Below are 13223 nucleotides of genomic sequence, written 5' to 3'. Positions count from 1 at the left end.
GCTTTTTCCTATATCACTCCATGGTATCTTCTCTAAGGCTATTACATCCGTCACTCTCCCTGTATATCACCCCTCTGTACACATTGCCTCCTCATTACCCTACTCCCCTCTTATATACACACATGAGCTTTTTCCTATATCACCCATGGTATCTTCTCTAAGGCTATTACATCCATCACTCTCCCTGTATCTCACCCCTCTGTACACATTGCCTCCTCATTACTCTACTCCCCTCTTATATACACACATGAGCTTTTTCCTATATCACTCCATGGTATCTTCTCTAAGGCTATTACATCCGTCACTCTCCCTGTATGTCACCCCTCTGTACACATTGCCTCCTCATTACTATACTCCCCTCTTATATACACACATGAGCTTTTTCCTATATCACTCCATGGTATCTTCTCTAAGGCTATTACATCCGTCACTCTCCCTGTATCTCACCCCTCTGTACACATTGCCTCCTCATTACTATACTCCCCTCTTATATACACACATGAGCTTTTTCCTATATCACTCCATGGTATCTTCTCTAAGGCTATTACATCCATCACTCTCCCTGTATGTCACCCCTCTGTACACATTGCCTCCTCATTACTCTACTCCCCTCTTATATACACACATGAGCTTTTTCCTATATCACCCATGGTATCTTCTCTAAGGCTATTACACCCGTCACTCTCCCTGTATGTCACCCCTCTGTACACATTGCCACCTCATTACTCTACTCCCCTCTTATATACACACATGAACTTTTTCCTATATCACTCCATGGTATCTTCTCTAAGGCTATTACATCCGTCACTCTCCCTGTATCTCACCCCTCTGTACACATTGCCTCCTCATTACTATACTCCCCTCTTATATACACACATGAGCTTTTTCCTATATCACTCCATGGTATCTTCTCTAAGGCTATTACATCCATCACTCTCCCTGTATGTCACCCCTCTGTACACATTGCCTCCTCATTACTCTACTCCCCTCTTATATACACACATGAGCTTTTTCCTATATCACTCCATGGTATGTTCTCTAAGGCTATTACATCCATCACTCTCCCTGTATGTCACCCCTCTGTACACATTGCCTCCTCATTACTCTACTCCCCTCTTATATACACACATGAGCTATATACACTGACAAACATCCTTGACCTGTCACCATAAAAATCTTTCATACACGTCTTACAACTATAATTATCTCTCCTACTTCTATTAGCTGGTGACATATCTTCAAATCCAGGCCCCACTCATAACATAATATAAATTCAGCTAACCACAAACATCATGTTTCTCCCATCACCCTCCCAGTCACTATAATGTGCCTTATGGAATGCTGCTCTGTCTGCAACATATTTACATCCATCCATGACTTTTACCTCAAATAACCTCAACCTTCTGGCGATAACAGAAACATGGCTCACACAATCAGACACTCCCTCCCCTGCAGCATTGTCACCTACACGTCACACACACCTCCAGGGCTGGTAATAGTAAAGGAAATGGGGTTGGAATATTACTGTCCCAATCTATCACATCCACAGTTCTCCCACAGGTACCTTATTTTTATTTATTACCAGTTATTTATATAGCGCACACATATTCCGCAGCGCTTTACAGAGAATATTTGGCCATTCATATCAGTCCCTGCCCCAGTGGAGCTTACACTCTATGGGCCTAATTCAGACCCGCTCGCGAGCGTTGAGCGCTCGCAAGCGGGTTGATGTTGCCCTAGTGCACATGCACGACGGAGGCGGCTCCGTCGTGCGCATGCGCGAGACCCGAATAACGACGGCCAAACCGTCGTTATGGGTCTCGCACCAAAGGGGGTGTGCTGTCGATGGTGAGTGACAGCACGCCCCCTTTGGTGGGTGTGCCGGGGTTGTGGCTGGCCAGACGGAGGCGTTCCCATGGGAGTGCTTTTGGCTCTGATAGAACCAAAAGCACTCCAGGGCTTGCGGCACATGAGACCCTACCGCAAGGGTCTCGTTGCAAGCCCAATGGTCGCGATGGTCTTGACCATCGCGACCATCATTTTGGCCGCTCGCTATAGCTGTGGGTGGTCACCGATATGCGAGCGGCCAAGAGGCCGCTTAATTTCAGAGGGACGGCCCTGATTCAGAGCGAGCGCTCTGTTAGAGCGTCCGGCTCTGAATCAGGGCCAACATTCGCTGTCACATGCACACGCACATATACACTAGGGTTAATTTTTGTTGGGAGCCAATGAACCTACCAGTATATTTTTGGTGTGGGAGGAAGCCGGAGTACTCGGAGGAAACCCACGCAAGCACAGGGAGAATATACAAACTCCACACAGGTAGGGCTGTGATGGGAAACGAACCCATGACCTCAGTGCTGTGAGGCAGTAATGCTAACCCTTACACCGTCTGTGCTGCTACCTTCACTCACATTACATCATTTGTACATTCTGTCAGGACTGTCACCCCTTTCTCTCTGCGTGTTGCTGTCTGTCGCCCACCCCAACAATCTCTGAAACATATTTCTGCCTGGTTCCCTCACTTCCTATCCTCAGACATCTCCACCATCATCATGGGTGATATCAGTATCACTACTGACAGTCCCCAATCACCTCATGCCTCCAATCTACTCTCTGTAACCTCTCTCAGCATCTCCCAATCAGAGGCGTAACTAGGGCCTTCAGAGCCCAGGGCAAGTTTAAGATTGGCACTACCACCCTGTAGTAAAATACATTAAAAAAAATGAAAGTGGTCACATACCGGAAAGGACGTGCCAATATCACACGCCAGCCATTTCTGTCACTCTGAGAACATTCCATTCCATATACACCTTACCTATATGGTGGTTTCTCACAACCTGGAACCTCTAAAGAAATCTATCCTCCCTGAGACGATGGCGTCTTCTGTCAGTTATCACACGTTCGGATGATGCCTGTTTGTGTAGGAATATTAAGTTCATCATACAACAGTGGTTCAACCAGACTCATTCCCCCTGTGTAACTTCCCCTGAGGCTCTCAGCCACACAATCTCCCCCCACCTTCTCTCAGCACACAGACACACACACTGACACATATACACACTGACTCATACACACACTCACATATATACACACTGAGAGCCTACATAAACACATGCAGCCAGCCCCCCCTCCCTCCCTGGCACCACACATGAATATACTAACACCTGCGGTCAGCAGAGGTTCCCCCCATGCAGCAGCTTGGTCCTCTCCGCCCCCCTCTATACACACTTGCGGTGAGCGGTAGCCTCCCACCCCCTTACCACTGCAGCTTAGCTCCCCAATATATACCTGCAGTGACTTAAGCGTAGAGAGCCCCAGGGAAGGAAGAATCACTCTTCACCGGCGCAGGGGGCAACTCTCAGGTCAGGATAGAGAATGGGAAGAAGACTGTCTGGGCCAAGTAGCAAGCTTCCGCTGCAGCGCCCTCTACAGGCAACCCAGCAGGCACACTTGTCTTCTCATTAAAGTCAGGATGTAATGGTGGGGGCAGGTGGTGCGGGTACAATGCCCTGGCCGGTGGCACCCCCTCTCCTGGGCCTGCCCTGGTACCCAGTGCATGTGCCCTGCTTGATTTCCCCCCCCTTCAGTTACACCAATGCTCCCAATGGTCTCCTCTACTCATCAGGAGGGTCACTGCCTTGTTCTGCTAACACCAAGGAAGAACTAGATGAGGATGTCTGTCATTGGTGCACATGTATAATATATAACTTATTGTTAGCTGTAACATGGATAGATTATATACAGTCAGTGAGATAATAAAAGATAGACAATTAGAAATGTGACTATAGAATGAATCGTGTAATAAGGAAATTCTGAGCTGTACGTCCCTACCATTAATTGCTCATATTTATGTGTATATATACGTGTCTTTCTCACTTGTTGTATATAGTTATATATTGTGATAAAAAATTATTTATTCCAAATCCCTCAATATTGATCAGCGTTTTATTCTCTGTACTCTTATGTCTATTTATTTCACATTCATTGGTGATCCCAACACAGATGTTTCATAGAGAATCTTTATTTTTTTAATTGAGTCATTTTTATTGCACTTTTTTTTTAAAGTACAACAACATAATAAAATAAAGTGTACATGGCAGACAGGAAACATTAAATGTGGCATATGTAATTCCACATGGCAATGCTGACTGAGACTCCGGCTGTACAGTCACTTTCCTCCCAGGTGATCTGTAATCCAGCAGAGAAGATACAATGTATCACACGGGGGTAATCCATCAGGCAGCAAAGGTAACAGGGCCATAGGAGACACAGAGCGTTCTAGCTGACTGAGACTCCGGCTGTACAGTCACTTTCCTCCCTCCCGGGTGACCTGTAATCCAGCAGAGAAGATACAATGTATTACACGGGGGTAACCCATCAGGCAGCAAAGGTAACAGGGCCATAGGAGACACAGAGCGTTCTAGCTGACTGAGACTCCGGCTGTACAGTCACTTTCCTCCCTCCCGGGTGACCTGTAATCCAGCAGAGAAGATACAATGTATTACACGGGGGTAACCAATCAGGCAGCAAAGGTAACAGGGCCATAGGAGACACAGAGCGTTCTAGCTGACTGAGACTCCGGCTGTACAGTCACTTTCCTCCCTCCCGGGTGACCTGTAATCCAGCAGAGAAGATACAATGTATCACATGGGGGTAATCCATCAGGCAGCATAGGTAACGGCCATAGGAGACACAGAGCATCCTAGCTGACTGATACTCCGGCTGTACAGTCACTTCCCTCCCTCCCGGGTGATCTGTAATCCAGCAGAGAAAATAAAATGTATCACATGGGGGTAATCCATCAGGCAGCTAACCAGATACAGGGATGAATAGAAGCAGGAGGATTTATCTCACTAGCAGGCTGATGGGTATCGGGCTTCCCCACACCCTCCCCTAATGTGGGCAAGTCACAGCACAGTGTGTAAGTCTGCCTGCAGCTCCACAAGCTCATCCAGCACACGGTATGTAGTCACTCACCGCCTACAATGCCACAAGCTCATCCAGCACACGGTATGTACAGTCACTCACCGCCTGTAATGCCACAAGCTCATCCAGCACATGGTATGTACACTCACCGCCTGCAATGCCACAAGCTCATCCAGCACACGGTATGTAGAGTCACTCACAAGCCAGATCTTGTGCACAGATAGTAGCTGGTGGGTTGGGTGAGGGAGGGGTAAGAAGTTATATGTACTAAATAGTCACTTGGGTTAGAGGCTTGAGCAGAGATGAGAGATTGGGAATATGTTTGCCTGACAGTGTCTGAGCATTAGGATAAGAGTGATAGATAATCTTACATGTGAGGAAGTCACTTGGAGTACGAGATTTACGCCAAGATGGCGGCGCGCTAGTGTACAGCGGCGTTAGACACGAACACTTGTGGACACATAATTACCAGCAGCGTACTTTCCATTGTGCTGCTGGTTGGTGCATTTTGCTGGAGCCGGGATGTGATTGTGTCTGTCAAAAGACACCACCGACTTCAGTACTATGGAAATGTTTTACTTGTTTGTTATAATATAATAATATAGTGGAGTGTTAATAATTCACATTTCATTGACACTTCAGTGTTGTTGTTTTGTTAATGACATTAAAGTGTATTGTATTATACTGATGATCTACTTTACGTCTGAGTTTTTGTAGGTGTGTTGTGCATTTAGATTGCTACAGTGGCATCTAAGTCTACATGGAGTCAGATCAGTAGCTGGATCCACCTCACTGAGAGCTATTTATATAGTCTGGTACAGGTGATACTGCAGTCTCAGGAGAAGTGAATGTAGACATTGGTGAGAATAGATGTCACAGAGAAGTGGATAGTTGTCACTGAGAGCTATGTCTAGAGTCTGGTACAGGTGATACCGCAGTCTCAGGAGAAGTGAATGTAGACATTGGTGAGAATAGATGTCACAGAGAAGTGGATAGATGTCACTGAGAGCTATTTATATAGTCTGGTACAAGTGACACCGCAGTCTCAGGAGAAGTGAATGTAGATATTGGTGAGAATAGATGTCACAGAGAAGTGGATAGATGTCACTGAGAGCTATGACTAGAGTCTGGTACAGGTGATACCGCAGTCTCAGGGAAGTGAATGTAGACATTGGTGAGAATAGCTGTCACAGAGAAGTGGATAGTTGTCACTGAGAGCTATACCTAGAGCCTGGTACAGGTGATACCGCAGTCTCAGGGGAAGTGAATGTAGACATTGGTGGGAATAGCTATCACAGAGAAGTGGATAGTTGTCACTGAGAGCTATTTATATAGTCTGGTACAAGTGACACCGCAGTCTCAGGGGAAGTGAATGTAGACATTGGTGAGAATAGATGTCACAGAGAAGTGGATAGTTGTCACAGAGCTATATCTAGAGTCTGGTACAGGTGATACCGCAGTCTCAGGGGAAGTGAATGTAGACATTGGTGAGAATAGATGTCACAGAGAAGTGGATAGTTGTCACTGAGAGCTATTTATATAGTCTGGTACAAGTGACACCGCAGTCTCAGGGGAAGTGAATGTAGACATTGGTGGGAATAGCTGTCACAGAGAAGTGGATAGATGTCACAGCTATATCTAGAGTCTGGTACAGGTGATACCGCAGTCTCAGGAGAAGTGAATGTAGACATTGGTGCGAATAGCTGTCACAGAGAAGTGGATAGTTGTCACAGAGCTATATCTAGAGTCTGGTACAGGTGATACCGCAGTCTCAGGAGAAGTGAATGTAGACATTGGTGGGAATAGCTGTCACAGAGAAGTGGATAGTTGTCACAGAGCTATATCTAGAGTCTGGTACAGGTGATACCGCAGTCTCAGGGGAAGTGAATGTAGACATTGGTGGGAATAGCTGTCACAGAGAAGTGGATAGTTGTCACAGAGCTATATCTAGAGTCTGGTACAGGTGATACCGCAGTCTCAGGGGAAGTGAAAGTAGACATTGGTGAGAATAGATGTCACAGAGAAGTGGATAGTTGTCACTGAGAGCTATGACTAAAGCCTGGTACAGGTGATACCGCAGTCTCAGGAGAAGTGAATGTAGACATTGGTGAGAATAGATGTCACAGAGAAGTGGATAGTTGTCACTGAGAGCTATATCTAGAGTCTGGTACAGGTGATACCGCAGTCTCAGGAGAAGTGAATGTAGACATTGGTGAGAATAGATGTCACAGAGAAGTGGATAGTTGTCACTGAGAGCTATATCTAGAGTCTGGTACAGGTGATACCGCAGTCTCAGGAGAAGTGAATGTAGACATTGGTGAGAATAAATGTCACAGAGAAGTGGATAGTTGTCACCAGGAGGGGTGAGGACCATATACAATAAGGGCACAGTCACATAACTGTGACTCAGACATGGACACTTGTGCTGATACACCATTTAGGAGGTGTATGTAGTGCGGGTGATGGTACATGTGATGATGACTGTGACTCCTTACACCAGGAGAGGGGTGAGGACGATGTACAATAAGGGCACAGTCACATAACTGTGACTCAGACATGGACACTTGTGCTGATACACCATTTAGGAGGTGTATATAGTGCGGGTGATGATACATGTGATGATGACAGTGACACCTTACACCAGGAGAGGTGAGAGGGGTGAGGACCGTGTACAATAAGGGCACAGTCACATAACTGTGACTCAGAAATGGACACTTGTGCTGATACACCATTTAGGAGGTGTATGTAGTGCGGGTGCTGATACATGTGATGATGACTGTGACTGATTACACCAGGAGAGGTGAGAGGGGTGAGGACCATGTACAAGAAGGGCACAGTCACATAACTGTGACTCAGACATGGACACTTGTGCTCATACACCATTTAGGAGGTGTATGTAGTGCAGGTGCTGATACATGTGATGACTGTGACTCCTTACACCAGGGGAGGTGAGAGGGGTGAGGACCGTGTACAATAAGGGCACAGTCACATAACTGTGACTCAGAAATGGACACTTGTGCTGATACACCATTTAGGAGGTGTATATAGTGCGGGTGATGATACATGTGATGATGACTGTGACACCTTACACCAGGAGAGGTGAGAGGGGTGAGGACCATGTACAATAAGGGCACAGTCACATAACTGTAACTCAGAAATGGACACTTGTGCTGATACACCATTTAGGAGGTGTATGTAGTGCAGGTGCTGATATATGTGATGATGACTGTGACTCCTTACACCAGGAGAGGTGAGAGGGGTGAGGACCAGGTACAATAAGGGCACAGTCACATAACTGTGACTCAGAAATGGACACTTGTGCTGATACACCATTTAGGAGGTGTATGTAGTGCAGGTGCTGATATATGTGATGATGACTGTGACTCCTTACACCAGGAGAGGTGAGAGGGGTGAGGACCATGTACAATAAGGGCACAGTCACATAACTGTGACTCAGACATGGACACTTGTGCTGCTACACTATTTAGGAGGTGTATGTAGTGTGGGTGCTGATACATGTCATGATGACTGTGACTCCTTACACCAGGAGAGGTGAGAGGGGTGAGGACCATGTACAATAAGGGCACAATCACATAACTATGACTCAGACATGGACACTTGGGCTGATACACCATTTAGGAGGTGTATGTAGTGCGGGTGCTGATACATGTGATGATGACTGTGACTCCTTACACCAGGAGAGGTGAGAGGGGTGAGGACCATGTACAATAAGGGCACAGTAACATAACTATGACTCAGACATGGATACTTGTGCTGATACACCATTTAGGAGGTGTATGTAATGTAGGTGATGATACATGTGATGATGACTGTGACTCCTTACACCAGGAGAGGTGAGAGGGGTGAGGACTGTGCACAATAAGGGCACAGTCACATAACTGTGACTCAGACATGGACACTTGTGCTGATACACCATTTAGGAGGTGGATGTAGTGCAGGTGCTGATATATGTGATGATGACTGTGACTCCTTACACCAGGAGAGGTGAGAGGGGTGAGGACCATGTACAATAAGGGCACAGTCACATAACAGTGACTCAGACATGGACACTTGTGCAGATACACCATTTAGGAGGTGTATGTAGTGCAGGTGCTGATATATGTGATGATGACTGTGACTCCTTACACCAGGAGAGGTGAGAGGGGTGAGGACCATGTACAATAAGGGCACAGTCACATAACTATGACTCAGACATGGACACTTGTGCTGATACACCATTTAGGAGGTGTATGTAATGTAGGTGATGATACAAGTGATGATGACTGTGACTCCTTACACCAGGAGAGGTGAGAGGGGTGAGGACTGTGCACAATAAGGGCACAGTCACATAACTGTGACTCAGACATGGACACTTGTGCTGATACACCATTTAGGAGGTGGATGTAGTGCGGGTGCTGATACATGTGATGGTGACTCCTTACACCAGGAGAGGTGAGAGGGGTGAGGACCATGTACAATAAGGGCACAGTCACATAATTGTGACTCAGACATGGACACTTGTGCTGATGCACCATTTAGGAGGTGTATGTAGTGCGGGTGCTGATACATGTGATGATGACTGTGACACCTTACACCAGGAGAGGTGAGAGGGGTGAGGACCATGTACAATAAGGGCACAGTCACATAACTGTGACTCAGACATGGATACTTCTGCTCATACACCATTTAGGAGGTGTATGTAGTGCAGGTGCTGATACATGTGATGACTGTGACTCCTTACACCAGGGGAGGTGAGAGGGGTGAGGACCATGTACAATAAGGGCACAGTCACATAACTGTGACTCAGAAATGGACACTTGTGCTGATACACCATTTAGGAGGTGTATGTAGTGCAGGTGCTGATATATGTGATGATGACTGTGACTCCTTACACCAGGAGAGGTGAGAGGGGTGAGGACCATGTACAATAAGGGCACAGTCACATAACAGTGACTCAGACATGGACACTTGTGCAGATACACCATTTAGGAGGTGTATGTAGTGCAGGTGCTGATATATGTGATGATGACTGTGACTCCTTACACCAGGAGAGGTGAGAGGGGTGAGGACCATGTACAATAAGGGTACAGTCACATAACTGTGACTCAGACATGGACACTTGTGCTGCTACACTATTTAGGAGGTGTATGTAGTGCAGGTGCTGATAAATGTGATGTTGGCTGTGACTGATTACACCAGGAGAGGTGAGAGGGGTGAAGACCATGTACAATAAGGGCACAGTCACATAACAGTGACTCAGACATGGACACTTGTGCAGATACACCATTTAGGAGGTGTATGTAGTGCAGGTACTGATACATGTGATGATGACTGTGACTCCTTACACCAGGAGAGGTGAGAGGGGTGAGGACCATGTACAATAAGGGCACAGTCACATAACTGTGATTCAGACATGGACACTTGTGCTGCTACACTATTTAGGAGGTGTATGTAGTGCAGGTGCTGATAAATGTGATGTTGGCTGTGACTGATTACACCAGGAGAGGTGAGAGGGGTGAAGACCATGTACAATAAGGGCACAGTCACATAACTGTGACTCAGACATGGACACTTGTGCTGATACACCATTTAGGAGGTGTATGTAGTGCAGGTGATGATACATGTGATGATGACTGTGACTCCTTACACCAGGAGAGGTGAGAGGGGTGAGGACTGTGTAGAATAAGGGCACAGTCACATAACTGTGACTCAGACATGGACACTTGTGCTGATACACCATTTAGGTGTATGCAGTGTGGGTGATGATACATGTGATGAGGACTATGACAACTTACACCAGGAGAGGTGAGAGGGGTGAGGACCATGTACAATAAGGGCACAGTAACATAACTATGACTCAGACATGGACACTTGTGCTGATACACCATTTAGGAGGTGTATGTAATGTAGGTGATGATACATGTGATGATGACTGTGACTCCTTACACCAGGAGAGGTGAGAGGGGTGAGGACTGTGCACAATAAGGGCACAGTCACATAACTGTGACTCAGACATGGACACTTGTGCTGATACACCATTTAGGAGGTGGATGTAGTGCGGGTGCTGATACATGTGATGGTGACTCCTTACACCAGGAGAGGTGAGAGGGGTGAGGACCATGTACAATATGGGCACAGTCACATAATTGTGACTCAGACATGGACACTTGTGCTGATACACCATTTAGGAGGTTTATATAGTGCAGGTGCTGATAAATGTGATGATGACTGTGACTCCTTACACCAGGAGAGGTGAAAGGGGTGAGGACCGTGTACAATAAGGGCACAGTCACATAACTGTGACTCAGACATGGACACTTGTGCTGATACACCATTTAGGAGGTGGATGTAGTGCGGGTGCTGATACATGTGATGATGACTGCGACACCTTACACCAGGAGAGGTGAGAGGGGTGAGGACCGTGTACAATAAGGGCACAGTCACATAACTGTAACTCAGAGATGGACACTTGTGCTGATACACCATTTAGGAGGTGTATGTAGTGCAGGTGCTGATACATGTGATGATGACTGTGACTCCTTACACCAGGAGAGGTGAGAGGGGTGAGGAACATGTACAATAAGGGAACAGTCACATAATTGTGACTCAGACATGGACACTTGTGCTGATACACCATTTAGGAGGTGTATGTAGTGCAGGTGCTGATACATGTGATGATGACTGTGACTCCTTACACAAGGAGAGGTGAGAGGGGTGAGGACCATGTACAGTAAGGGCACAGTCACATAACTGTGACTCAGATATGGACACTTCTGCTGATACACCATTTAGGAGGTGTATGTAGTGCGGGTGCTGATACATGTGATGATGACTGTGACTCCTTACACCAGGAGAGGTGAGAGGGGTGAGGACCATGTACAATAAGGGCACAATCACATAACTATGACTCAGACATGGACACTTGTGCTCATACACCATTTAGGAGGTGTATGTAGTGCAGGTGATGATACATGTGATGATGACTGTGACTCCTTACACCAGGAGAGGTGAGAGGGGTGAGGACTGTGTACAATAAGGGCACAGTCACATAACTGTGACTCAGACATGGACACTTGTGCTGATACACCATTTAGGAGGTGTATGTAGTGCAGGTGATGATACATGTGATGATGACTGTGACTCCTTACACCAGGAGAGGTGAGAGGGGTGAGGACTGTGTACAATAAGGGCACAGTCACATAACTGTGACTCAGACATGGACACTTGTGCTGATACACCATTTAGGTGTATGTAGTGCGGGTGATGATACATGTGATGAGGACTATGACACCTTACACCAGGAGAGGTGAGAGGGGTGAGGACCGTGTACAATAAGGGCACAGTCACATAACTGTGAGTCAGACATGGACACTTGTGCCGATACACCATTTAGGAGGTGTATGTAGTGCAGGTACTGATACATGTGATGATGACTGTGACTCCTTACACCAGAGAGGTGAGAGGGGTGAGGACCATGTACAATAAGGGCACAGTCACATAACTGTGACTCAGACATGGACACTGGTACTGATACACCATTTAGGAGGTGTATGTAGTGCGGGTGCTGATACATGTGATGATGACTGTGACATCTTACACCAGGAGAAGTGAGAGGGGTGAGGACCATGTACAATAAGGGCACAATCACATAACTATGACTCAGACATGGACACTTGTGCTGATACACCATTTAGGAGGTGTATGTAGTGCGGGTGCTGATACATGTGATGATGACTGTGACTCCTTACACCAGGAGAGGTGAGAGGGGTGAGGACCATGTACAATAAGGGCACAGTCACATAACTGTGACTCAGACATGGACACTTCTGCTGATACACCATTTAGGAGGTGTATGTAGTGCAGGTGCTGATACATGTGATGATGACTGTGACTCCTTACACCAGGAGAGGTGAGAGGGGTGAGGACCGTGTACAATAAGGGCACAGTCACATAACTGTGACACAGACATGGATACTTGTGCTGATACACCATTTAGGAGGTGTATGTAGTGTGGGTGCTGATACATGTGATGATGACTGTGACTCCTTACACCAGGAGAGGTGAGAGGGGTGAGGACCGTGTACAATAAGTGCACAATCACATAACTGTGACTCAAGACATGGACACTTGTGCAGATACACCATTTAGGAGGTGTATGTAGTGCAGGTGCAGATACATGTGATGACTGTGACTCCTTACACCAGGAGAGGTGAGAGGGGTGAGGACCGTGTACAATAAGGGCAGTCACATAACTGTCACTCAGACATGGACACTTGTGCTGATACCCTATTCAG

This window comes from Taudactylus pleione, unplaced genomic scaffold, assembly GCF_031769625.1.
Source record: "Taudactylus pleione unplaced genomic scaffold, aTauple2 ptg000768l, whole genome shotgun sequence".
Classification (NCBI taxonomy): domain Eukaryota; kingdom Metazoa; phylum Chordata; class Amphibia; order Anura; family Myobatrachidae; genus Taudactylus; species Taudactylus pleione.
Note: the sequence above shows the minus strand (reverse complement) of the source record.